The sequence below is a fragment of the Hyperolius riggenbachi genome, chromosome 7, assembly GCF_040937935.1.
Source record: "Hyperolius riggenbachi isolate aHypRig1 chromosome 7, aHypRig1.pri, whole genome shotgun sequence".
Lineage (NCBI taxonomy): Eukaryota > Metazoa > Chordata > Amphibia > Anura > Hyperoliidae > Hyperolius > Hyperolius riggenbachi.
This window is the reverse complement of record NC_090652.1, coordinates 26,780,174-26,808,109: the sequence shown is the minus strand read 5'-3', so window position 1 is coordinate 26,808,109 and position 27,936 is coordinate 26,780,174. Positions and strand designations below refer to the sequence as shown.

Below are 27,936 nucleotides of genomic sequence, written 5' to 3'. Positions count from 1 at the left end.
GATCAGCAGTTTCTGCAGATTTCATAGACAATCTAATCCCACCATAGTCATAGTCTAAAGACCTACCATATTATTATGATGTATTAATACAATACAATACAATAACATTTCTATAGCACTGGCATCTAAGGCAGCACTTTACAGAGAATGTAGTCATGTCCTTTGCGGAGCTCACAATCTAATCCATAGTCATAGTCTATTGTCCTGCCATATCATTGTTATGTATTTATGTAGCACTTGCATCTTCTGCAGCACTTTACAGAGTACATAGTCATGTCATGGACTGACATCCATGATGCAAATCTCCCATTTCGCCACATCACTGTGGGAACACGGCTTTCTTGTGTGTTTGGGGAACATTGCCTAATTACCTTTAGGGTCACATTGCCTATCTATGTTTTGGGAGGAAACTCTGGCCCACTGCCTCAGAGTTACATTACAGTACGCTCCGCCCACAACATGTCACGGACATGCCCATTTTTCCACCGTGGTTACGGATACGCCCATTTTTGGCCACTAGCACCCCCCCCCTCCATCCCAGGTTGAGCCAAGAAAAACCTGGTCACTGTACCTGATGTGAAGTATAGTCCTCTGTATCAGAGGAAGGGAAGGTTAGTAGATGGACCCCCACAGCTCTGGGCCTCCCCTGCAATTGCAGGTGCTGCTCCCTTCTAGTTACACCCCTGTATCCATACAAATCCATAGTATAGTAGAGGGTGTTTCCTCCTCCCCCTTCCAGATGACGTTTTTCTTCTTCCTTGGTGCTTGGGGTGCAGTGCTGCCCTCTAGTGCTAGCTCCCATACAGCAGGTGGCTATATGAAGTTTGTTCATGCAGAAATCAAGGAGGGGATCGTAAAGGTGGCCACTAAAGATACAATATGTCGAACGCTCGTTTACAAATGATTATTCGTATGAATGATCAGAAATTATCATTTGGGAACAGATGAAAATCTCCTTGCCAATCCCTTCAGATTGTTGTCTGTTAGTGGTCCCAACTCATTTCGGTTCATTCATATGAATAATCGTTTGTCAACAATCGTTTGGCAAATTGTATCGTTAGTGGCCACCTTTAGAACAGAGAGCAGATTGATCCATCTATAGGTGGCCACTAATGATCTAATCTTTTTCATCCAATCTTACTAGACTTATGTAGTATGGGAAGCACAGTGGTGTAGTGGTTAGCACTCTTGCCTTGCAGCGCTGGGTCCCCGGTTTAAATCCCAGCCAGGTCAACATCTTCAAGGAGTTTGTATGTTCTCCCTGTGTCTGTGTGGGTTTCCTCCGGGCACTCAGTTTTCTTCCCACATCCCAAAAACATACAGACAAGTTAATTGGCTTCCTCCTTAAATTGGCCCTAGACTGCGATACACGCACTACATGATACATACATAGACATAGGACTATGGTAGGGACTAGATTATGAGCCCCTTTAGAGGGACAGTTAGTGACAAGACAATATACTCTGTACAGCGCTGCGGAAGATGTCGGCGCTATACAGGGCCGGATTTGTACTTTTTACCGCCCAAGGCCAACTATATCATCTGTATGGTTGTTATCTCTGTGTGCCCCAATGAGAATTCAACTTACTTTCCATCATTGGTGTCACAGACAATAACTATTTTAGTAATACGTGTATAGATTATTAGTTATGTTTTCCTTAAGAACTTTTATGTTATGTTTGCCATCTTGTTAATGATGGACTTATTGTGTCTCCATGTAAGTTAGGCTGATGTGTACCTGCAGGACAGAGCTTACAGGACTTGCAGGGATGACACAAGTACAGGACAGAGAGTTCAAAGGTTAAAGCTGTCTTTGTAGATAGAGATGGCTACATAGAACAGCTTTACTGCCCCTCACTGAGCCGCCCCTAAATTTCTGGTGCCCTAGGCCATGGCCTATGGGGCCTTGCCAGAAATCCGGCCCTGGCGCTATATAAATACTAAATAATAATAATAAAATAATAATAGTAGAACTTAGAAGAGTAAACTGAGTGAATATATTAAATGGATAATTAAAGATGATCTGTATTAACAAAAAATGCCCCTGGGTGGTACTCACCTCAGGAGGGGGAAGCCTCCGGATCCTATTGAGGTTTCCCCCGTCCCACGGCGGCAGCGATAGAGCTCCCCGAACAGCGGGGAGGTAAATATTTACCTTCCTGGCTCCCAGCGCAGGCGCAGTATCGGCTCTCGGCTCCGAAATAGGCGGAAATAGCCGATCGCTGTCGGGCCGCTCTACTGCGCAGGCGCCAGTCTCCTGCGCAGTAGAGCGGACCCAACAGAGATCGGTTATTTCCACCTATTTCTGAGCCGAGAGCCGCAACAGCGCCCCCGCTGGGACAGGGAAAGGTACATATTGCACAGCCTGACAAATTGTTGGCTGGGCATCCAGTGGGCTGCAGCGAGACCGCCGTGGGACACAGGAGGACGGGGGAAGCCTCAACAGTATCCAGAGGCTTCCCCCTCCCGAGGTGACTACTCCCAGGGGTGTTTTTTTTGTACAGAGTCTTTTTAAGGCGTTTCCTTGTTTTACACAGAAATGGTAAGATTGGATGAAATAGATTGGATCCTTTGTGGCCACCATAGATGAGGTTGAACCATTTACACTGGCAGGGTGACACCAAGGACACACAAGGTTGAAGATTAGGCACTTGTCTAGAAGTGTAAATATTTGGCACAGAACACTCAGCAGGTTCTCAGCTGATGAACTACATAGCCCATGCGTCCAATCAGCTGTCTGATACAAGGTGCTCTCAACTAGAGGCTAACATCGTGTCGGGTACCCACAGGTAACCAGGAATGTGGGTTGGGTCCGGGTACCCGTATTGATTCTAAATGGGTTGCCCCAGAATAGATCCGGGGCACGTGCCACTGATCTTTGGCGCTAGCGACGCCTCTGGCTGAGCTGCTGTAATGAAAAAAAGATAGGATAGCTGCTTAAGTTGCATACACACATCCAAATTGGATTGGCCAATTATCTCCCAATTTTACATCTCTCATGTGGTATGAGAGATTACCTAATCAATTTGCTCAAAGTATTCAAAACCTTCTGCCCTCATGCTAGGGCCAAAGGAGGTGGTAAAATTGCCCAAGCATAATTGGATGTGTGTATGCACCCTTATGTGCAAGTACCGATTTACTCATGCTGCCTATACATATGTGCCGTGGCATACACTTCATGCTGCAAACGGTTTCTCTCTTATGGAAATATTGATCGTTTGTTAGATGAAAGACCAATACAAAGTGGTGTACACATAAGAAGTGGAACAAAAAGCATACATGATCCCAAACATTTTTTTACAAATAAATAACTGCAAAGTGGTGTGTGCATAATTATTCAGCCCCCTTTGATCTGAGTGCAGTCAGTTGCCCATAGACATTGCCTGATGAGTGCTAATGACTAAATAGAGTACACCTGTGTGTAATCTAATGTCAGTACAAATACAGCTGCTCTGTGAAGGCCTCAGAGGTTGTCTAAGAGAATATTGGGAGCAACAACACCATGAAGTCCAAAGAACAAACAAGACAGGTCAGGGATAAAGTTATTGAGAAATGTAAAGCAGGCTTAGGCTACAAAAAGATTTCCAAAGCCTTGAACATCCCACGGAGCACTGTTCAAGCGATCATTCCGAAATGGAAGGAGTATGGCACAACTCCAAACCTACCAAGACAAGGCCGTCCACCTAAACTCACAGGCCGAACAAGGAGAGCGCTGATCAGAAATGCAATCAAGAGGCCCATGGTGACTCTGGACCAGCTGCAGAGATCTACAGCTCAGGTGGGAGACTCTGTCCATAGGACAACAATTAGTCATGCACTGTACAAAGTTGTCCTTTATGGAAGAGTGGCAAGAAGAAAGGCATTGTTAACAGAAAGCATAAGAAGTCCCGTTTGCAGTTTGCCACAAGCCATGTGGGGGACACAGCAACCATGTGGAATAAGGTGCTCTGGTCAGATGAGACCAAAATTGAACTTTTTGGCCAAAATGCAAAACGCCATGAGTGGCGGAAAACTAACACTGCACATCACTCTGAACACACCATCCCCACTGTCAAATATGGTGGTGGCAGCATCATGCTCTGGGGGTGCATCTCTTCAGCAGGGACAGGGAAGCTAATCAGAGTTGATGGGAAGATGGATGGAGCCAAATACAGGGCAAATTTGGAAAAAAACCTCTTGGAGTCTGCAAAAGACTTGATACTGGGGCGGAGGTTCACCTTCCAGCAGGACAATGACCCTAAACATAAAGCCAGGGCAACAATGGAATGGTTTAAAACAAAACATATCTATGTGTTAGAATGGCCCAGTCAAAATCCAGATCTAGATCCAATCGAGAATCTGTGGCAAGATCTGAAAACTGCTGTTCACAAATGCTGTCCATCTAATCTGACTGAGCTGGAGCTGTTTTGCAAAGAAGAATGGGCAAGGATTTCAGTCTCTAGATGTGCAAAGCTGGTAGAGACATACCCTAAAAGACTGGCAGCTGTAATTGCAGCAAAAGGTGGTTCTACAAAGTATTGACTCAGGGGGCCGAATAATTACGCACACCCCACTTTGCAGTTATTGAATTGTAAACAATGTTTGGAATGATGTATGATTTTCGATCCACTTCTCACATGTACACCACTTTGTATTGGTCTTTCACATGGAATTCCAATAAAATTGATGCATGTTTGTGGCAGTAATGTGACAAAATGTGGAAAACTTCAAGGGGGCCGAATACTTTTGCAACCCACTGTACTTCCTGTTGAACAATACCAGTGTCCTGGAGGCCCTGCTGATTTATTTGGCTGCAGTAGTGTCTGAATCACACACCTGAAACCAGCATGCAGGTAATCCAGTCTGACTTGAGTCAGTGCACCTGATCTGCATGCTTATTCAGCAAGGGTGTTGTTAGGATCCTAAGAGAAATGGGTGTGGCCATGCACCAAAATATGGGTGTGGTCATGGGTGAAGCTAGTAGCCAAATCTACATGAAATTAACAGTGGTGTAAGTACGCCTGCCCAGAAAAACGTTGCATGAAGCCCCCCTTTTCCATTAATAGAAGAGAAAATGCAGCTTACTACATAAATAGACATTGTTAACCAGCCTGGCGGTATGGACGAGCTCAGCTCGTCCATCACCGCCGGAGGCTGCCGCTCAGGCCCTGCTGGGCCGATTTGCTTCAAATAAAAAGCAGCACACGCAGCCGGCACTTTGCCAGCCGCGTGTGCTGCCCGATCGCCGCCGCTCTGCGGCGATCCGCCGCGAGCAGCGGCGAAAGAGGGTCCCCCCAGCCGCCTGAGCCCAGCGTAGCCGGAACAAAAAGTTCCGGCCAGCGCTAAGGGCTGGATCGGAGGCGGCTGACGTCAGGACGTCGGCTGACGTCGATGACGTCACTCCGCTCGTCGCTATGGCGACGATCTAAGCAAAACAAGGAAGGCCGCTCATTGCGGCCTTCCTTGTTTATTCTGGGCGCCGGAGGCGATCGGAAGAACGCCTCCGGAGCGCCCTCTAGTGGGCTTTCATGCAGCCAACTTTCAGTTGGCTGCATGAAATAGTTTTTTTTTTATTAAAAAAAACCCTCCCGCAGCCTCCCTGGCGATCTTATCAGAACGCCAGGGTGGTTAAACATAACTAGGAAGAGTTATGCTACGTACACACTTGCGATAACGATTGTTTGCAAGGAACGATAGTTACCAGACGAACAATACTGGAATGATTGGAATGCAACGATGGGATGCAGCGATCATCATACGCATTTTAATGATCGTTCTCGCAGAAAAGAACGATCAGAGGGAAATGTTGCGTACATTTTTTATATAAAATAAAAAAAAAAAACAACAACATGGAGTTCCAATAGATAAAAATATATGATACTTAACTTGAAAACAAAGTTCATTTGAAATGTATAATGTAACAATCTTTACGGGTCGCGCTAGTAGTACGGAAAGTACAGAAGCTGGGCAGAATGCAATGCAGGCGCATTGACCCTTGTAACGATCGTTCTCGGCAGATAACTGTACACACTATGGTTTTGTAAAAATTGTCGCTCGATATGATCTGTCCTGTTGGATTTTCTCATCGTGCCGATACGGTTCGTTCGTCGTTGTCCTTAATGATCGTTTGGTAAAGTTCTTTACCCAATTGTCGGCAGACCGAACGTTAAGCTGCTGTTTCAAACGACCATAGTGACAAGTGTGTACGTACTATTAGCTGGCTTCTGTGCTGGCTGATCTGGCTTTCTGCTGGGCGGGTTGGCCTGCCGCCAGGCGCCAGGTAGTCTGGCAGTCCCCTCATAGCATGGGGACATCCAGGGCACCCTAGAATAGATCCGTGGCACGTGCCACTGATCTTTGGGGCCAGCAACGCCGCTGTTGTTCAGGGTCTATGGCTAAGGGCACATCTCTACTGAGGCACCACATCCGATTCAGAAACAGAAGCCACAAACTAATTGCTGTAGCCGTGCTGTGAGTGGCTATAGGGATTTGGATGTGTGCTGCAGTAAACTGCACCGCCATGCGACTTGGGACAGCGAGACTATCGACTGAATAGGCAGCATTTCCCCATCTGACTTGGATGTGGCCCTAAAAGTATTAGCATCAAGATGAGGCGGACAGCCAGGCAATCTGCATTGTTTAGAAGGAAATAATCAAAATGTCAGCCTCCATATCCTTCTCAATTTAAGTGTGTTAAAGGGGACCTGAATTTAGAACTTCCTCTCTGCTCTAAACGATAAGCAGCAGCCTAATAACCTTTAAAGAAAAACATTTCTTTATTACAACAGATGCAAATCCTGCAAAAAATCTGCAATGTGTCTACTTCCTGCTTTCATGGGAGCAGACATAGGGTTAACATCCTGTGTTTATCAAATAGCAGCTCTGCCACGGCAGAGGAGATTCCTGAGCGGACACAGCTGAGAGATAAAATTACACTTGTGCTTAGTCACAGATGAGGGGCGATAAGACAGGCTAAACTCTGTAAATACATACAGGGTGCATTACTCTCTGTTTTCCTTCTGCCCTGTGCAAGAGTTCAGCTCCACGTTAAAGCGAAACTCTGACCAAGAATTGAACTTGATACCAATCAATAGCTGATACCCCCTTTTACATGAGAAATCTTTTCCTTTTCACAAACAGACCATCAGGGGGCGCTGTATGGCTGATATTGTGGTGAAACTCCTCCCACAAGAAACTCTGAGGACCGTGGTACTCCTAGCAGTTTCCTGTCTGTGAACCTTGTTGCATTGTGGGAGATAGCTGTTTACAGCTGTTTCCAACTGCCAAAAAAGCATGCAGCAGCTACATCACCTGCCAACAGTAAAAATGTCACCATGTAATAAATGTCAGAATGTAAATCAGGGATTTAAAAGATTTTACAATAGGCAAACACTTACTAAATCATTTATACATAATTATTGTAATAATGAAGCACTTTTTTTATTACATTATTTTCACTGGAGTTCCTCTTTAAGCAGTGACGGTATATTGTTTGTGCATTAGCGGTGAGTGGAGTCTCTGCAGTCTGTTCCTCTTCTAGCAGCCAGCTCTGCACATTATCAGCCATAACTGTAGAGATATGAGGACTTTGAAGGCTGCATGTCAGCGGAATGTGGGGAGGGGCTATTTCTATAATTAGCAGAACAGTAAAAGCCAGCCGCATGCCACAGAGGGTAAGGCTATGAGAGAGGCGAATAGCTGGAACGAGGCGAGCTCTCTGCTGCTAACACTGGCCCAGGAGCAATTCTCAGAGGAGAGCCTCGATTATCTGTAACTTCACCAAAGACTCAGTCTCAGAACAACTTAAACAAGAACTTCATCAAAAAGGGGAAAAAATGAATCAATTCACTGCACAGTGAGAAGTTAAACAATAGAAAAGAGATCAAGAAATGGTTGATATAATCGCCATATAATTGGTTTATATTGTTTGATTCACAATCAGCCAGCAGGTCATCATCTTTACTGCTAGCACAGAAAGTGTTGGAAGCTGGCGCTTCCAAAAGTAGAAAAGCTCTTTTATTGAGACATCAAATAAAATCAGTGGCTGTACAGCGACAGGCCGCTGTTTCAGGTTTTAGCCTTTCTTCAAAACGTTTCAACCTCCTATAATCTTTACTGTTGGCAGAAAAGAAAGAAAAAAAAACAGCACAAAGTGCCATTATCTATAATCACATCCCTCAACATTGCAATCGGCCCGGATTTACATCACAGACTCCACCCTCCATAAAGCTACAAACCCCCCGCCAAACGTGTATGGAAGTGTGTCGGCTGGCCCAGCGGTCACTTCTCCCTTATTTATCCTGCCCGGCGTAGGTAGCTGCATATGCCCCTAAGTATTAGGTAGCCGGAAGTACACTCAAAATTAAAGAGGAGCTGTTAGGTATAGGGTCTCAGAGAAAAAAAAACACATATATCAGTAGCTAAATATTGTCTGTACTTACATTACATATGCATTTCACTGTCCACGTTTGGATTTCACAGAATTTTTATATAGTATATACAGAGATTGATGCTCCTGACAGCTCATGGCAGGTTCCATCTTTGACTGTCTTGTCTGAAGCCAATTGTGATGTCATATCCTCCCTTACCCTGCTTCCTGATTGATGATTCTTTAGCCCTCCCAAGTCCCAGCCCTCAGACACTCCCACCAGTCTCTGGTCTAACGGGGCCCCCCTCCCAGCATGCTCTGCACCTTCTGTTATGCGGCCTCCTTAGCAGCCTGGGGATAAAGAGGATTGCTATTCAGCCAACATAAAAGTAAGATAGCTTTTTAACTTCAGTATTGCCTTTTTGGCTTCCTTCCAAACTGTTTAACACAAGGGAATAGAGGTTTAAATTAGCTTTTTTTTGCCTAACAGTTACTCTTTAAGTAGGTAGAGATTACTCCAAGTATTAGGTAGCTGGAAGAACATCAGTATTAGGTAGCTAGAGGTGCCCCTGACTGAAGGGAGATCTCATCAGTGGAATGCTGCAAGCTGGGTGAGTAACCTGTCATCTACACTCATCAGGACTCTGCATAGGGAAGGATGGAGGCATTTAGGGAGGGGAGTGAGCAGCCTTTCCACCACCAGGCGCCTGTAGGCATGTGCCTATATGCCTAATGGTAAATCCGGCCCAGATTGCGATAGTCTAAAAGGTTTTTTTTTTTTATAGATATACATATGCATAGAGGGAGATACTGGTTGCTTGGCAGCTGGAAACAGCCGTTATTTCCCACAATGCAACAAGGCTCACAGACAGGAAACTGTAAGGACCTAGGTGCTGACATCACACTACGGGAGGGGTTTCACCACAATATTGGACATACAGACCACTCTAATAATCTATTCAAGAAAAGGTCAATCTTTTCCATGGAAAAGGGGGTATCAGCTTCTGATTCAGATGAAGCTCAGTCCTGGGTTACAGCTCCTCTTTAATAGCCACAGCAATTATCCGTCTGACTTGGATTTTAGCATTTGCTGTGTCTTGATCACCACAGATTCTGTTATACTTTATAGACCCACCGATAGATGACACAAGACTGTATGATAAAGCAACAGTGTGCATAGATAGTTAGAGATGAGCGTAATGACTTAATTACGGTTTCGCGAAATTTTGCGTTATTAGTGTAAGTACGATTATGGCCGTAAGTACATAATCGTAATGAAGAAGGACTTCGCGAAATTCCGCATAAGCGTAATTTTCGCGTAGCTTTCGCATTACAGTGGGTATCGCGAAATTACGTTTGCCTTGCATGCAGCCGTTTGTAAGCGTAGTTACATAACGTAATTTCGCGATAGTTCATATTACTGTAAGCGTTAATTTTCGCGTAGTTTTCGCGTTACGGTGGGTATCGCGAAATTACGTTTGCCTTGCATGCAAACGTTTGTAAGTGTAGTTACGTAACGTAATTTCGCGATAGTTCATATTACTCTCATTGATCACAGTGTAATTATTGCGAAAAAGCTTGCTCCATGCGTAGAAACATTCTTGTCAATACACCCTTGAACTGCGCATGATTCGTTTTTACATTATTTAACGCGAAAAAGCGTTCATATGCGAAAATTTGTTAGCGTTCGTCTGACTACCGCTGATTCGCTTCTGATTGGCTAATGCGAACAAAAACAACAGGAAGTTGAGCAATCTCATAGGGGAATGATTGGACAATCTCCAATACCCAGACACTTTCCTGTGTCTAGTAATTACTATTATAAACGAAATTACTTTCATTTTCAAAATTAAAATGTATTTCTTTTTATAGCTAACAAGTAATTACGAAATTCGCGAAATTACGTTATGGTTTAACGTAAAATTACGGTATAGTTGTACGTGAAATTACGTTATGAACGAAACGCGAAATTATGCGTTGAAAATTACGCTTACGGTATTATCAATTACGATTTTAATGGCAATTACGCTACCATAATTTCGTGCCGTAATAGCAAATTTCACATGCGTAATTATAGTAACGCTCAATAATGCAGCACATTCCCATGACTGATTTTAGCCCTGTTTTTAGATACTGGCATGTCACTGTTTAGAAAGGACTCATCAGTAGTGCTGTCCTCCATACACAGTGTGCGCTAAAGAGCAGATAGGAGCAACAAGGATCAACAGCACACACTGCATGAAATTTCATATCAGTATAGACACAGTAACAGCGCATAATGGGCACACTGGAGGTGGCAGGGATCAGCACACACTGCAGCTAGTTTACTATCAGTACAGGCACAGAGTAACAGCTTATCAGTACAGGCACAGGCACATCTTATAATGTACATACTGGGGTAGCAGAGATTAGCACACACTGCAGCTAGTTCACTATCAGCACAGAGTAACAGCTTATACTGTACATACTGAAGGTAGCAGGGATCAGCACACACTGCAGCTAGTTTACTATCAGTACAGGCACAGAGTAACAGCTTATACTGTACATACTGGAAGTAGCAGGGATCAGCACACACTGCAGCTAGTTTACTATCAGTACAGGCAGGGGCGTAACTAGAAATCACTGGGAACCCCTACGAAACTTTGGATGCCCCCCTCGCTTTCTACACAGGTAGACTGAGAATCAATGTTATTGAGTTGGCTAGTGCACACTTGAATGTGTTTTCCCCATGCAGATAAAATCTGACAGCAGTGAAGTTCAGGAATTTCCTCTACCAATTACATTCGCTTATGTGATAAAACGTGCATATCACACATACAGACACACATGGAGTGCTGAAAACGCATACAGAAAACAGACAGAGGAGTGTTCTACCAGCCTCAGCTTATTACACTCACTCTGTCCTCATCTGATCTGCTCCCAGCCTCAGCTTCTTATTTCAGCATCACTACAGTACATGGCACTTGGGGAGGGCGTGTAGAGGCTGGGGGCAGTGATATACACAAGACCCTGCTGAACACTGAATAGTGACTGTCTACAAATCTTTGTTTTCCAAATGCTGTATGATTCCTTATCAGTTCCTGAACAGATGCTTCATTAGAACAATTGTGCAGAAAGTTTTTTCTCTTTGTGCCCTTAGTTGTCAATCTCTCAGGACAGGAAAAAGAAACTTCTCCCCCCATGGGGCCCCCTGCCGCTTCTGGACCCCCCTTGCAGGGTCTATTGTTACGCCCCTGAGTACAGGCACAGAGTAACAGCGTATACTGTATATACTGGAAGTAGATGAGATTAGTACACACTGTAGCTAGTTTACTTTCAGTTTAGGCACACATAAGTTTCCTTGTGGATGAACTGGCACTGGTTCTATCTCTTGTGGACTCCAGGGTACCAAGTACAGGCACAGAGTAACAGCGTGTACTGTATATACTGGAAGTAGATGAGATTAGTACACACTGTAGCTAGTTTACTTTCAGTTTAGGCACACATAAGTTTCCTTGTGGATGAACTGGTACTGGTTCTATCTCTTGTGGACTCCAGGGTACCAAAGGAGATGGGATGTTGAAGTATTTGCGTACTTATCGCTATTATAAGAGGCTCCCAATCAATCTTCTGCAAATCTATCAGTTATTATAAGTTTAATACAGATTTAGAAGTGAAGGACGACATAAGGATAGATAGAAAATGTAGATAGATAGAAAAACTTCTCCAAGTTAAGTGGCAAAGGGGCGGCACCCTATGGTAGCGAGATCTTACCACCAGATGCAAACAGGTAACCAGGTTCACTAGCCTGCCATTTCCAGGTGGACTGGCAACATGCATAGCTCGGCTGGAGAGATACACTTGACCTGCTATGATCTTGCAATCTTCTAACCAAACTAAAGACATTTGTGAAGGCCACCTGAGCTCATTTCAGATTGCAGCACTGAATACATGAAAGCCTCTTTGGCATTGCTTTGTAGGCATTGGGTGGTCTTTTGTGTACTTTCTAATAATTCATCTGAACATGGCGACTTACCTGCAGATGGTCTGGTGGTGGTCAAAGGAGTCGGGGAACTAACACTCTGCAGAGAGAAGGAAATACACAGATGAGATGAATGAGGACATAGTCTGGCTTATGGGACAAGGGGAAAACATAAATACGTTAACCCATTCAGAAAGAACACATTGCTAGTGAGAATGGAGGGAAAACACATGGATCTATGGAGACACTAATGGACCAGGAAATACAATGACCAGAAGAATCAGTCGTTTACCAGAAATGATAATCACTGACCAGGAGAGGAAGACATGGACCAGGAGAGTCAGGCAGAGACTAGGAGAGGAATACATGGACCAGGATAGTCACTCACTGACTAGGAGAGGAACACATGGACCAGGAGAGTCAGTCACTGACTAGGAGAGGAACACATGGACCAGGAGAGTCAGTCACTGACTAGGAGAGGAACACATGGACCAGGAGAGTCACTCACTGACTAGGAGAGGAACACATGGACCAGGAGAGTCAGTCACTGACTAGGAGAGGAACACATGGACCAGGAGAGTCAGTCACTGACTAGGAGAGGAACACATGGACCAGGAGAGTCAGTCACTGACTAGGACAGGGACACAAGGACCAGGAAAATCAGTCACTGGCTAGGAGAGAAAAAGATGGACCAGGAGAGTCAGTCACTGACTAGGACAGGGACACAAGGACCAGGAAAATCAGTCACTGACTAGGAGAGAAAAAGATGGACCAGGAGAGTCCGTCACTGACTAGGAGAGGAACACATGGACCAGGGGAGTCAGTCACTGACTAGGAGAGGAACACATGGACCAGGAGAGTCACTCACTGACTAGGAGAGGAACACATGGACCAGGAGAATCAGTCACTGACTAGGAGAGAAAAAGATGGACCAGGAGAGTCAGTCACTGACTAGGAGAGGAATACATGGACCAGGAGAGTCCGTCACTGACTAAGAGAGGAACACATGGACCAGCAGAGTCAGTCACTGACTAGGAGAGGAACACATGGACCAGGAGAGTCAGTCACAGACTAGGAGAGGAACACATGGACCAGGAGAGTCAGTCACTGACTAGGAGAGAAACACATGGACCAGGAGAGTCAGTCACTGACTAGGAGAGGAATACATGGACCAGGAGAGTCAGTCAGAGACTAGGAGAGGAACACTTGGACCAGGAGAGTCAGTCACTGACTAGGAGAGGAACACATGGACCAGGGGAGTCAGTCACTGACTAGGAGAGGAACACATGGACCAGGAGAGTCCGTCACTGACTAGGAGAGGAACACATGGACCAGGAGAGTCATTCAACGACTTGGAGAGGAATACATGGACCAGGAGAGTCTGTCAGAGACTAGGAGAGGAACACATGGACCAGGAGAGTCAGTCACTGACTAGGAGAGGAACACATGGACCAGGAGAGTTAGTCACTGACTAGGAGAGGAATACATGGACCAGGAGAGTCTGTCAGAGACTAGGAGAGGAACACATGGACTAGGAGAGTCATTCAACGACTAGGAGAGGAATACATGGACCAGGAGAGTCTGTCAGAGACTAGGAGAGGAACACATGGACCAGGAGAGTCAGTCACTGACTAAGAGAGGAATACATGGACCAGGAGAGTCATTCAACGACTAGGAGAGGAATACATGGACCAGGAGAGTCAGGCAGAGACTAGGAGAGGAATACATGGACCAGGAGAGTCAGTCACTGACTAGGAGAGGAACACATGGACCAGGAGAGTCAGTCAATGACTAGGAGAGGTACACATGGACCAGGAGAGTCAGTCACTGACTAGGAGAGGAACACATGGACCAGGAGAATCAGTCACTGACCAGGAGAAAAATACATGGACCAGGAGAGTCAGACAGAGACTAGGAGAGGAACACATGGACCGGGAGAGTCAGTCACTGATTAGGAGAGGACCACATGGACCAGGAGAGTCAGTCACTGACTAGGAGAGGAATACATGGACCAGAAGAGTCAGTCACTGACTAGGCGAGGAACACATGGACCAGGAGAGTCAGTCACTGACTAGGAGAGGAACACATGGACCAGGAGAGTCCGTCAGAGACTAGGAGAGGAACACATGGACCGGGAGAGTCAGGCACTGACTAGGAGAGTAACACATGGACCAGGAGAGTCAGTCACGGACTAGGAGAGGAATACATGGACCAGGAGAGTCAGTCACTCACTAGGAGAGGAATACATGGACCAGGAGAGTCAGGCAGAGACTAGGAGAGGAACACATGGACCAGGAGAGTCATTCACTGACTAGGAGAGGAATACATGGACCAGGCGAGTCAGTCACTAACTAGGAGAGGAATACATGGACCAGGAGAGTCAGTCACTGACTAGGAGAGGAACACATGGACCAGGAGAGTCAGTCACTGACTAGGAGAGGAACATATGGACCAGAAGAGTCAGTCACTGACTAGGAGAGGAACACATGGACCAGGAAAGTCAGTCACTGACTAGGAGAGGAATACATGGACAAGGAGAGTCAGTCACTGACTAGGAGAGGAATACATGGACCAGGAGAGTCAGTCACTGACTAGGAGAGGAACACATGGACCAGGAGAGTCAGTCACTGACTAGGAGAGGCACACATGGACCAGGAGAGTCAGTCACTGACTAGGAGAGGAATACATGGACCAGGAGAGTCAGTCACTCACTAGGAGAGGAACACATGGACCAGGAGAGTCAGTCAGAGACTAGGAGAGGAACACTTGGACCAGGAGAGTCAGGCAGAGACTAGTAGAGGAACACATGGACCAGGAGAGTCCGTCAGAGACTAGGAGAGGAACACATGGACCAGGAGAGTCAGTCACTGACTAGGAGAGGAATACATGGACTAGGAGAGTCAGTCACTGACTAGGAGAGGAACACATGGACCAGGAGAGTCAGTCACTGACTAGGAGAGGAACACATGGACCAGGAGAGTCAGTCACTGACTAGGAGAGGAATACATGGACCAGGAGAGTCAGTCACTGACTAGGAGAGGAATACATGGACCAGGAGAGTCAGTCACTGACTAGGAGAGGAACACATGGACCAGGAGAGTCAGTCACTGACACTGACTAGGAGAGGAATACATGGACCAGGAGAGTCAGTCACTGACTAGGAGAGGAATACATGGACCAGGAGAGTCAGTCACTGACTAGGAGAGGAACACATGGACCAAGAGAGTCAGTCAGAGACTAGGAGAGGAACACATGGGCCAGGAGAGTCAGTCACTGACTAGGAGAGGAATACATGGACCAGGAGAGTCAGTCACTGACTAGGAGAGGAATACATGGACCAGGAGAGTCAGTCACTGACTAGGAGAGGAACACATGGACCAGGAGAGTCAGTCACTGACACTGACTAGGAGAGGAATACATGGACCAGGAGAGTCAGTCACTGACTAGGAGAGGAATACATGGACCAGGAGAGTCAGTCACTGACTAGGAGAGGAATACATGGACCAGGAGAGTTAGTCACTGACTAGGAGAGGAATACATGGACCAGGAGAGTCTGTCAGAGACTAGGAGAGGAACACATGGACTAGGAGAGTCATTCAACGACTAGGAGAGGAATACATGGACCAGGAGAGTCTGTCAGAGACTAGGAGAGGAACACATGGACCAGGAGAGTCAGTCACTGACTAAGAGAGGAATACATGGACCAGGAGAGTCATTCAACGACTAGGAGAGGAATACATGGACCAGGAGAGTCAGGCAGAGACTAGGAGAGGAATACATGGACCAGGAGAGTCAGTCACTGACTAGGAGAGGAACACATGGACCAGGAGAGTCAGTCAATGACTAGGAGAGGTACACATGGACCAGGAGAGTCAGTCACTGACTAGGAGAGGAACACATGGACCAGGAGAATCAGTCACTGACCAGGAGAAAAATACATGGACCAGGAGAGTCAGACAGAGACTAGGAGAGGAACACATGGACCGGGAGAGTCAGTCACTGATTAGGAGAGGACCACATGGACCAGGAGAGTCAGTCACTGACTAGGAGAGGAATACATGGACCAGAAGAGTCAGTCACTGACTAGGCGAGGAACACATGGACCAGGAGAGTCAGTCACTGACTAGGAGAGGAACACATGGACCAGGAGAGTCCGTCAGAGACTAGGAGAGGAACACATGGACCGGGAGAGTCAGGCACTGACTAGGAGAGTAACACATGGACCAGGAGAGTCAGTCACGGACTAGGAGAGGAATACATGGACCAGGAGAGTCAGTCACTCACTAGGAGAGGAATACATGGACCAGGAGAGTCAGGCAGAGACTAGGAGAGGAACACATGGACCAGGAGAGTCATTCACTGACTAGGAGAGGAATACATGGACCAGGCGAGTCAGTCACTAACTAGGAGAGGAATACATGGACCAGGAGAGTCAGTCACTGACTAGGAGAGGAACACATGGACCAGGAGAGTCAGTCACTGACTAGGAGAGGAACATATGGACCAGAAGAGTCAGTCACTGACTAGGAGAGGAACACATGGACCAGGAAAGTCAGTCACTGACTAGGAGAGGAATACATGGACAAGGAGAGTCAGTCACTGACTAGGAGAGGAATACATGGACCAGGAGAGTCAGTCACTGACTAGGAGAGGAACACATGGACCAGGAGAGTCAGTCACTGACTAGGAGAGGCACACATGGACCAGGAGAGTCAGTCACTGACTAGGAGAGGAATACATGGACCAGGAGAGTCAGTCACTCACTAGGAGAGGAACACATGGACCAGGAGAGTCAGTCAGAGACTAGGAGAGGAACACTTGGACCAGGAGAGTCAGGCAGAGACTAGTAGAGGAACACATGGACCAGGAGAGTCCGTCAGAGACTAGGAGAGGAACACATGGACCAGGAGAGTCAGTCACTGACTAGGAGAGGAATACATGGACTAGGAGAGTCAGTCACTGACTAGGAGAGGAACACATGGACCAGGAGAGTCAGTCACTGACTAGGAGAGGAACACATGGACCAGGAGAGTCAGTCACTGACTAGGAGAGGAATAAAACTATGAATTTTAGAAAAGCAAAGTTCAATCAAATTAGGCAGGCACTAAGTTTGGTGAACTGGGATAATGTACTACAAGGGGACGACACTGAAGGGAAATGGCAAGCTTTTAAACGTATTCTCAATCAATATTGTAGTATGTATATCCCATATGGAAACAAAATGTCTAGGAATAAAAAAAGGCCTCTATGGATGAATAGAAAGGTTAGAGATAAAATGAAGAGGAAAAAGAATGCCTATAAGGTCCTAAAACAGGAGGGGTCCGAGGCTGCACTCAGCAATTACAAGGAGTGCAATAAAAATTGTAAAAAAGAAATTAGGCTGGCAAAGATCGAAGCTGAAAATCAAATCGCTAGGGATATCAAATCTAACCCAAAAAAGTTTTACAAGTACATCAACTCTAAAAAAAGAAAGGTTGACTGTATAGGACTCCTAAAGGATGAAGGTGGAAACTCAATGGTGGATGACCAAGGTAAGGCAGAGTTATTAAATGCTTTCTTTGCTTCTGTCTTTACAAAGGAAACAGCACTGTTGCAAATTACAGAGGCGGAAGAGTCTCAATCTTCTAACTGTAATATTAAATACTTAACGCAGGAAGAAGTAAAGGCAAGACTAAATAAATTAAAAATAGACAAGGCACCTGGCCCGGATGGCATGCATCCTCGGGTCCTAAGGGAATTAAGTTCAGTTATAGATAAACCCCTTTATCTTATCTTTTGTGACTCTCTTGCAACTGGCAGAGTCCCAGTGGATTGGCGTACAGCCCACGTTTTCCCATTATTTAAGAAGGGCAAAAAATCAGATCCAGGAAATTATAGACCTGTAAGCTTAACATCAGTTGTATGCAAACTATTTGAGGGGTTACTAAGAGATACTATACATGACTTCATAGTAGAAAATAATCTTATTTCTCAGCATCAACATGGGTTTACTAAAGACAGGTCCTGTTTGACTAACATGCTCAGCTTTTATGAGGTAGTGAATGCTAATATGGATATTGGGAATGCTGTAGATGTGATATACTTAGACTTTGCTAAGGCCTTCGACACTGTTCCCCACAGAAGTCTGGTGCAAAAGATGAGGATGCAAGGACTGGGGAAGAGTCTGTGTGCTTGGATAGGGAACTGGCTAATGGACAGAAAACAAAGAGTTGTGGTCAATGGATCATACTCAAAATGGGAGACTGTTAGCAGTGGGGTCCCACAGGGGTCTGTACTGGGTCCAGTGCTCTTCAATTTATTTATTAATGACCTAGTGGATACAGTAGTGAGCAATGTTGCTATTTTTGCAGATGATACAAAATTGTGCAGAATTATCAACTCTAAGGAAGATAGTGTTATATTGCAACAGGATCTGGATAGGATGGCTATATGGGCACATACATGGCAGATGAAATTCAATGTTGACAAATGTAAAGTCATGCATTTTGGTCGTACCAATGGTCTAACACCATACAAAATAAATGGGATACAGTTGGGAACATCAAACTTGGAGAAGGACTTAGGAGTACTCATCGACAACAAGTTAAATAATCGTACTCAATGCCAAGCCGCTGCAGCTAAAGCTAACAAAATTTTGGGATGCATTAAAAGGGAAATAAAAACTCGAGATGCTAGCATAATATTGCCCCTGTTTAACTCTCTAGTAAGGCCACATCTGGAATATGGAATTCAGTTCTGGGCACCACATTACAAAAAAGATATTGCAGTTTTAGAGCAGGTGCAGAGACGAGCAACAAAATTGATACGTGGGATGGAAGGTCTCACTTACCAAGAAAGGTTAGATAAACTGGGTTTATTTAGTCTAGAGAAAAGACGCCTTAGAGGAGATCTAATTAACATGTATAAATACATCAGAGGGCAATATAATAGCTTAGCGGATGAGCTTTTTGTCCCTAGGCCTTCTCAAAGGACTAGAGGACATGATCTGCGCATGGAGGAAAAACGTTTTAGCCATTTATTTAGGAAAGGGTTCTTTACAGTAAGAGTGATTAAGATGTGGAATGCATTGCCACAGGAAGTCGTTATGGCAAACTCTATACCTGCATTTAAAGGGGGCTTAGATGCTTTCCTTGCGTTGAATGACATCCATGGCTACAATTACTAGGTAATGCCAATGATGTTGATCCAGGGATTTTATCTGATTGCCATCTGGAGTCGGGAAGGAATTTTTACCTTGTAAGGGTTTTTTCGCCTTCCTCTGGATCAACAGGGATATGTGAGGGAGCAGGCTGGAGTTGTACTTTGTACTGGTTGAACTCGATGGACGTATGTCTTTTTTCAACCAAAGTAACTATGTAACATGGACCAGGAGAGTCAGTCACTGACTAGGAGAGGAATACATGGACCAGGAGAGTCAGTCACTGACTAGGAGAGGAACACATGGACCAGGAGAGTCAGTCACTGACACTGACTAGGAGAGGAATACATGGACCAGGAGAGTCAGTCACTGACTAGGAGAGGAATACATGGACCAGGAGAGTCAGTCACTGACTAGGAGAGGAACACATGGACCAAGAGAGTCAGTCAGAGACTAGGAGAGGAACACATGGGCCAGGAGAGTCAGTCACTGACTAGGAGAGGAATACATGGACCAGGAGAGTCAGTCACTGACTAGGAGAGGAATACATGGACCAGGAGAGTCAGTCACTGACTAGGAGAGGAACACATGGACCAGGAGAGTCAGTCACTGACACTGACTAGGAGAGGAATACATGGACCAGGAGAGTCAGTCACTGACTAGGAGAGGAATACATGGACCAGGAGAGTCAGTCACTGACTAGGAGAGGAATACATGGACCAGGAGAGTCAGTCACTGACTAGGAGAGGAACACATGGACCAAGAGAGTCAGTCAGAGACTAGGAGAGGAACGCATGGACCAGGAGAGTCAGTCACTGACTAGGAGAGGAACACATGGACCAGGAGAGACATTTATTGGTCAAGAGACATATATATATGGATAAGCAGAACAAAATCCCCAAGCAGGAGAGGAACACAAGGGCTAAAAGGAACACAGTAATCATGAGAGACACTCAACAGAGATTGAGATAGTCATTAAGAGATACATTCAAAGATCGGATTAGACCCATCACACTAATGAGGAGAGAAACAGATGAACCATGAGAGACAATCAATCATGAGAAGTGGCTTACAATGAACAGGTGAGGCACATGCTTGCTGGGAAATGTAGACATTGACCAGGAGGGAGAGACACTGAACAGACGAGAGAGACACTGAACAGACGAGAGAGACACCAGCCATTGGAGAGTAAAGGTAACCGTACACCTCTCCCTCTCCCACAAGATTGACCTTCAGATAGATCTCTCTCCAATCATTTCTAAACAGAGAGGGATCTATTGCCTGCCCACACACACTACAGACAGATTTACAATAGAGATTTACAATCAAGCCATTGCGACCACGATTTTCTAACATGCCTGATTGATCCTCTCGACCAATTTTGACCAGAAATAGTTCAAAATGATTGATCGGGAGACCATGTTGTTGCATCTGTCCAATTCCATCCTTATGATTAAATCGGGCAGATATCTATGCCGAAATTGGAGTAATGTATGGGCACCCTTAATCGAACCAGTAGACAGACACTAATCAAATGAGGCAATCGTTCACTAAAGTCCTATACACACGCTGTTTGAAGCAGATAATCAAGCCTGTGTACAGTAGGCCACAACTGTAGTCCTGCAAATGATACCCGAGGTGGATCAGCTTGGCCAAGAGACAACTGATACCTTTGTGCCACAGCTTGTCTCGCCTGCTGGGCGACATCACGGCTGAGCTTCCCCATCATCCCTCCATCTGCCTGTATTGTAATAGTACACATCATCACTGTATAACTGACTCAGCGTCTGTACAGCATCAGCTCAGCGATGTTGTCCAAGGGATAGGCAACCTATGCGTACGGGCCCACAGTGGCTGGATGGTGTAATGGTTAAGGGCTCTGCCTCTGACACAGGAAACCAGGGTTCGAATCTCGGTTCTGCCTGTTCAGTAAGCCATCACCTATTCAGTAGGAGACCTTAGGCAAGTCTCCCTAACACTGCTACTGCCTGTAGAGCGCATCCTTGTGGCTGCAACTCTGGTGCTTTGAGTCCGCCAGGAGAAAAGCACGATATAAATGTGTGTTTTTTTTTTTTTTTAAGGCTCATACACACGGGGTACCGTTGTTGCTGTTGCTAGCACACAGGAGACGTGTGCGCAACAGCTCGGCGACAGCTCCGCCTGAGCGACAGCTGTCTACACGTTTCTGCCCAACAGGCAGAGATGCGGTGGAAGCTGTCGCCGAAAGTTTCGTCCCCCCGCCGGAAGCTCCCTTCTAGCTGTGGGTAGCTGTTGCTAGTCCGCACATACTCACGCAGTACGCGTGGCGGACTAGCGACGGTTGCTGCGACAGCTGTTGCCGGCGATTGGCCAAGTCAATCGCCTGGCGACAGCTCTGAGTAGCGACAGTTTGTGGCGCGCGCCTCATACACAAGGAGGACCTGTCGCCGCAACATGCGCGTGCCACGTGTTTGTGGCGACAGTTGTAGCCCGTGTGTATGGGCCATCAAGTAAGACAAGCACTAATAAGATGAGCTAGACACAGACCGGATGAGACAGACAGTGAACTTGATAGACAGACATTGACCAAGAGAGACAGACACTAACTAAAATAGATGGGTACTAACCAGTAGAGGCAGACTAGGAGAGATGGCTACTGAGCATAAGAGACAGACACTGAGCATAAAAGACAGACACTGGCCAGAAGAGATGGCTACTGAGCAGTAGAGACAGACACTGAGCAGAAGAGACAGACACTGGCCAGAAGAGATGGCTACTGAGCAGTAGAGACAGACACTGAGCAGAAGAGACAGACACTGGCCAGAAGAGATGGCTACTGAGCAGTAGAGACATACACTGAGCAGAAGAGACAGACACTGACGAGGAGAGATAGACACTGACTGGAAGAGACAGACACTGAGCAGGAGAGACAGACACTGACGAGGAGAGATAGACACTGACTGGAAGAGACAGACACTGAGCAGAAGAGACAGACACTGGCCAGAAGAGATGGCTACTGAGCAGTAAAGACAGACACTGAGTAGAAGAGACAGACACCGACGAGGAGAGATAGACACTGACTGGAAGAGACAGACACTGAGCAGAAGAGACAGACACTGGCCAGAAGAGATGGCTACTGAGCAGTAAAGACAGACACTGAGTAGAAGAGACAGACACTGATGAGGAGAGATAGACACTGACTGGAAGAGACAGACACTGACCAGAAGAGATGGCTACTGAACTGAAGAGATAGACACTGAGAATAAGAGACAGGCACTTACTAGAAGAGAGACAGACACTTACTGGGAGAGATGGCTACTGACCAGAAGAGACAGACACTGACCAGAAGAGACAGACAATTACTGGGAGAGTTGGCTACTGACCAGTAGAGACAGACACCGACCAGGCGAGATAGACTCTGAGCAGGAGGAAAGATCGCCCAGCAGCTGACTTGTACCACCAGTCCAGATTGCCCAGTAGTGATAAAAGTTCCCAGCCCCCTCCACCCACATCCAGTTTATTTCTGACTGTCCGGGAACAGCTGAGGGTGGTGGCATGCTGGATAGATAGAAGCAGCTGTCACATCACACCCTGTACAGTCCTCACCTCCTCCTGTGTCCACCGCTCTGACCAGCTGTCCCTCTGTCCACAAACTTTCTTTATTGTTCTCCATTGCATCTTCTTGGCCTGGTTTCTCAATTCCACACAATCTAATTGTCGAAAAATATTTAAACATATTACATGTGCTAGACTTTTAAACAGGAGACATCTGCAAAATTTTGAACAATTATAAGGATAGATTTAATTTTGCTGCTTAGTTGCAAGAGGGCGTGGCTCAGACTGAACTCTTTCAGAAAACTGCTGCCTGTAGCAGAAGAAGTCTGTGCTGCAGGAAGTCACGTGGATTGTGCTCAATGATGTGCTTGTGGGCCGCCCTGTCCTGACGGTAGCAGGAAAAAAGGACCCGGTGGCTAGTGGACAATATTGGCGGCGCCATAGGCTCTAATGCAAACATCGTAAATATGGCACCCAAAGCAGAAAAATGGACTCCCAATAAATATTGTTTTTTTTTCAGAACATTATAGTTTTTGAAATATGTTATGGTTTTGAAACTTTCAAAGTTATAGTTTTGTCATATTATTATTTGGTTTGCACTGTATGTACAAATTTTACATTATCAAATATGTTATTGTTTCTACGTCTGAATGGGCATCAGGAAAGGGGGCTTCAGGGTTAGGCACCACCAGGGGTGTATTAGGGTTAGGTACCACCAGTAGGGGTGTTAGGGTTAAGCACCACCAGGGGGGTATTAGGTTTATGCACCACCAGCGGGGTACTTAGGGTTAGGTGCACCAAGGGGGGCTAAGGGCTAGGCACTACCAGGGGGTCCTTAGGTTTTGGCACTACCAGCGGGGTCTTAGGGTTAGGCCGGCGCGAGTCCCCCTCTGTCCCTGCGGCTTCTTCTCCGCGCTGGGTTCCGGATCGGCTGCAGCTTCATTGAACTGCCTGTGCGGGGAAGCTTAAACAGTAGAGGGCGCTCTACTGTTTAAGCTTCCTGCCGGGACAGGAAGTTCAATGAAGCTGCAGCCGGTCCGGAACCCAGCGCGGAGAAGAAGCTGCGGGGACCGAGGGGGACTCGCGCCGGCCGGAGCAGGTAATGTATTGCCGCTACCGTCGGTCGTCGGGCATTCGAACACCGCTATCGACGCACTCCCAACCCGCCGGCGATCGAGCGAAATCTTCAACACGGACGGATCAACGGGAATCGACGGGAACGATTGATTTTGGACGGAAATTGATCGTTCTGTCAGCGTTTGCGCAACGATTTCACAGCAAATTCGATCACAGTGATCGAATCTGCTGTATATCGGCAGGAAAATTGCTAGGTGTATGGGCCCCTTTTAGAGTCCATTGTTCCACTGTCACCCCAAATTAAAGTCCACAACCCGGTTGTGTCGCCTACAATAGTGCATGTTCTGTCCCAGCCGCACGCCTCTGTGATCACACGCTCCCGCAGCTGGGAGCATCCTGCGCATGCGCAGTTACAAGTCTTTATGAACTGCCCATGCGCAGAATGCAATCAAGGTTTGCGGGCAGAGCAGCGTTTTTACCACAGTGCGTTGACCAAGCCAAATGACAGACTATAATCAGGCTGGCAGCGGAACACTGGAGGGGACCTGAAGTACACAGAGGAAATTTAAAGGACAACTGAATTGAGACTATGAAGGCTGCCATATGTATTTCCTTTTAAACAATACCAGTTGCCTGGCTAACTTATTGATCCTCTGCCTCCAATACTTTTAGCCATAGACACAAACATGCAGCAGATCAGGTGTCACTGACATTATAGTCCGATCTGACAAGATTAGCTGCATGCTTGTTTCTGGTGTTATTTAGACACTACTGCAGCCAAATAGATCAGCAGGACTGCCAGGCAACTGGTATTGTTTACAGTGGACCTGATCTTTTCCACAGGACAGAAGGAAAACATAGAGAAATGCACCCTGTGTGTATTTAGAGAGTTCAGCCTGACTGATTCCCCCTCATCGGTGGCTAATCACATGTGTAATTTGATCTCTTCAGCTGTGTCAGCTCAGGAATCTCCGCTTCCGTGGCAGTGCAGCTAATTAATAAACACAGGATGAATAAAAAAAGTTTGGTTGGGAACACGTTAGGCAGATACGCGAGTGTTGCCTTTATGCATATAATATTACTCAATGGACCACATAAAAAATCGCATGGGTATGCGTTTTGTAATATGCGTTTTTTAAAAACGCTGGTTGCCTCTGTTTAACTCTCTAGTAAGGCCACATCTGGAATATGGAATTCAGTTCTGGGCACCACATTACAGGAAGGATATTGCAGTTTTAGAGCAGGTGCAGAGACGAGCAACAAAATTGATGCGTGGGATGGAAGGTCTCGCTTACCAAGAAAGGTTAGATAAACTGGGTTTATTTAGTCTAGAGAAAAGACGCCTTAGAGGAGATCTAATTAACATGTATAAATACATCAGAGGGCAATATAATAGCTTGGCGGATGAGCTTTTTGTCCCTAGGCCTTCTCAAAGGACTAGAGGACACGATCTGCGCATGGAGGAAAAACGGTTTAGCCATTTATTTAGGAAAGGGTTCTTTACAGTAAGAGTGATTAAGATGTGGAATGCATTGCCACAGGAAGTCGTTATGGCAAACTCTATACCTGCATTTAAAGGGGGCTTAGATGCTCTCCTTGCGTTGAAAGACATCCATGGCTACAATTACTAGGTTATGCCTAATGATGTTGATCCAGGGATTTTATCTGCGTGCCATCTGGAGTCGGGAAGGAATTTTTCCCTTTTGGGGCTAATTGGACCATGCCTTGTGGGGGGGGGGGTTTCACCTTCCTCTGGATCAACAGGGATATGTGAGGGAGCAGGCTGGAGTTGTACTTTGTTCTCTGGTTGAACTTGATGGACGTATGTCCTTTTTTAACCGAAATAACTATTTAACTATGTAATGCATATATTTCAGTAACACATCAAAAATGCACATAATAAGAGTCAATGGTGCCGCAATGTAATGTATTTTGTATGCGTTTTTATGTGCGTTTTTTTTTAAAACCTATGTTTTCTGATGTATTTCCACTTCCTGTTGTCTTCCTAGTGATTAGCATAAGACGCAATAGAAAAACACATGCAAAAGGCATATGTATTTTGTATATGCGAACCGCAAATGCATTAAAACGCACGCAAAATGCTAAAAAACGCGAACGCACAGAAAACGCACTTAAACGCATTACAAACATGAAATGCTAAAAAACGCAAACACACAAGGCAGAAAACTTGACCTTTCTTGCACTGACAAGTGTGCACCCAGCTTTTAAAGAGAAACTCCGACCAAATATTGAACTTTATCCCAATCAGTAGCTGATACCCCCTTTTACATGAGAAAGCTATTCCTTTTCACAAACAGACCACCAGGGGGCGCTGTATGGCTGATATTGTGGTGAAACCCCTCCCACAAGAAACCCCTTCCACAAGAAAAGTTCGACTTTTTGTGGCAGTTTCCTGTCTGTGAACCTTGTTGCATTGTGGGAAATAGCTGTTACAGCTGTTTCTAACTGCCAAAAACCATGCAGCAGCTACATCACCTGCCAACAGTAAAATGTTCACTGGAGTTCCTCTTTAACTTACCTGGGATTCTATGCAGCGACCCTCTTTCGGCCGGCAATTGCCGTGCCCTCAATCCCGCTCCTGTCTCTGGGAGTGTTCTGCGCAAACACAATAGAAAGTTTTTGGTAATGCGCATGTGATCAGCGATCAGGGGGCGTGGACCGGGGCTACACATCACAATGAAATTAGGTCGCTGCTAGGAACCGGAGGATCGGTGAGTGATGGCATGGGTACAGGATGTCTGCAGGCGGTGGTTGGTAGAAGCCCCAGATAATTTAAACTCTTTTTTATTTTTTTTATTCATCAGTTTAGGTTCACTTGAACAGTATGTCTGCTCCATTAAAAAGCAGGAAGTAGACACACTGCAGGTTTATTTCAGAATTTGTATCAGCTGTAATAAAGAAATGTTTTTCTCTAAAGGAAAGCCTCAGGCTTGCTTTATGCCAGGTACACACCATACAATTTTGTGTTAGGTAGATGGTTCGATAGATATTTTCCGTCATGTCCAACATTGTTTTTGATCATTTTTCTGGTCGATTTCTCATAGAAGTGAATGGAAATTAATAAGACAAGATAAGAGAATGGAGTGGGAAATCGACTGGAAAATCGAATTGAAAATCGGTTGAACAGAAAATCGACCGAAAAAATCATCATGTGTACCCAGCATTATGCTAGGTACACACCATACAATTTTCTGTTAGATTTTCTCTTAGATTTACCTGCCAGATAGCCTTTTTCCATGTTGTAGGTAAAGCTAACAGAAGAATCTAACAGAAAATTGTATGGTGTGTACCCAGCATAAGACATGCAAATCAAAATCTCACCACAATCTTCTAATCATCTCTGCCAAACAGGAAAGAAAACAACTCAAAAATAAACATTGGCTGCCATCTAGTGGTTATATTATTTACTAATTGTATCTAGAATCGGAATCTAACCACCTTAGAACCAATATACAAAACCCCTTGGGAGCTGGAACCTTTCACAGTTCATGCATTTGCTTTGTTTTAAATATTTTGGTCAGTTTTCAGCCTATACAAAAAAAAAACTGCATTATTGTTTTGTTTTGAGGTTTTTTTGGGGGGCAGGAAAAAAAGAGCTTTGTTTTTGATGTCGGTATGGCAGGGCGATAGAGCTGGGATTTACGGAATCGCGAAGCCCTTTACTACAATTCTCAAGCGGTTAACGTGTTCATGTAGTAAAAATACTTATCTCCCAAAAGTCAGTACCCCTCTCACGTATAAATATTTTACTTTATATGAATTTACTTTATAAAACACATATGCGTCTTTATATTTACATTTATGCAAAACACTAGGAAGACAACAGGAAGTGGAAATACATCAGAAATCTTTATTTAA

At 45.5% G+C, this 27,936-nt stretch overlaps 1 protein-coding gene across 2 annotated transcripts in view; it reads right to left on the bottom strand.

Annotated features, from left to right (window-relative positions):
* Positions 1-23,117, bottom strand: part of TRIM72 (tripartite motif containing 72) — a 53,809-nt gene extending 30,692 nt beyond the window's left edge. Inside the window, exons 1-2 of one of the 2 annotated variants that reach the window (XM_068243772.1) lie at positions 23,032-23,117; positions 12,363-12,408 (exon numbers count right to left, since the gene is read on the bottom strand). The gene's annotated coding sequence lies outside the window, so the exon portion shown is untranslated. Of the gene's footprint in view, positions 1-12,362; positions 12,409-22,808; positions 22,924-23,031 lie in introns of those variants that run through there. The other variant, XM_068243771.1, reaches the window with a different exon arrangement.
* Between the last annotated feature and the right edge of the window lie 4,819 nt (positions 23,118-27,936).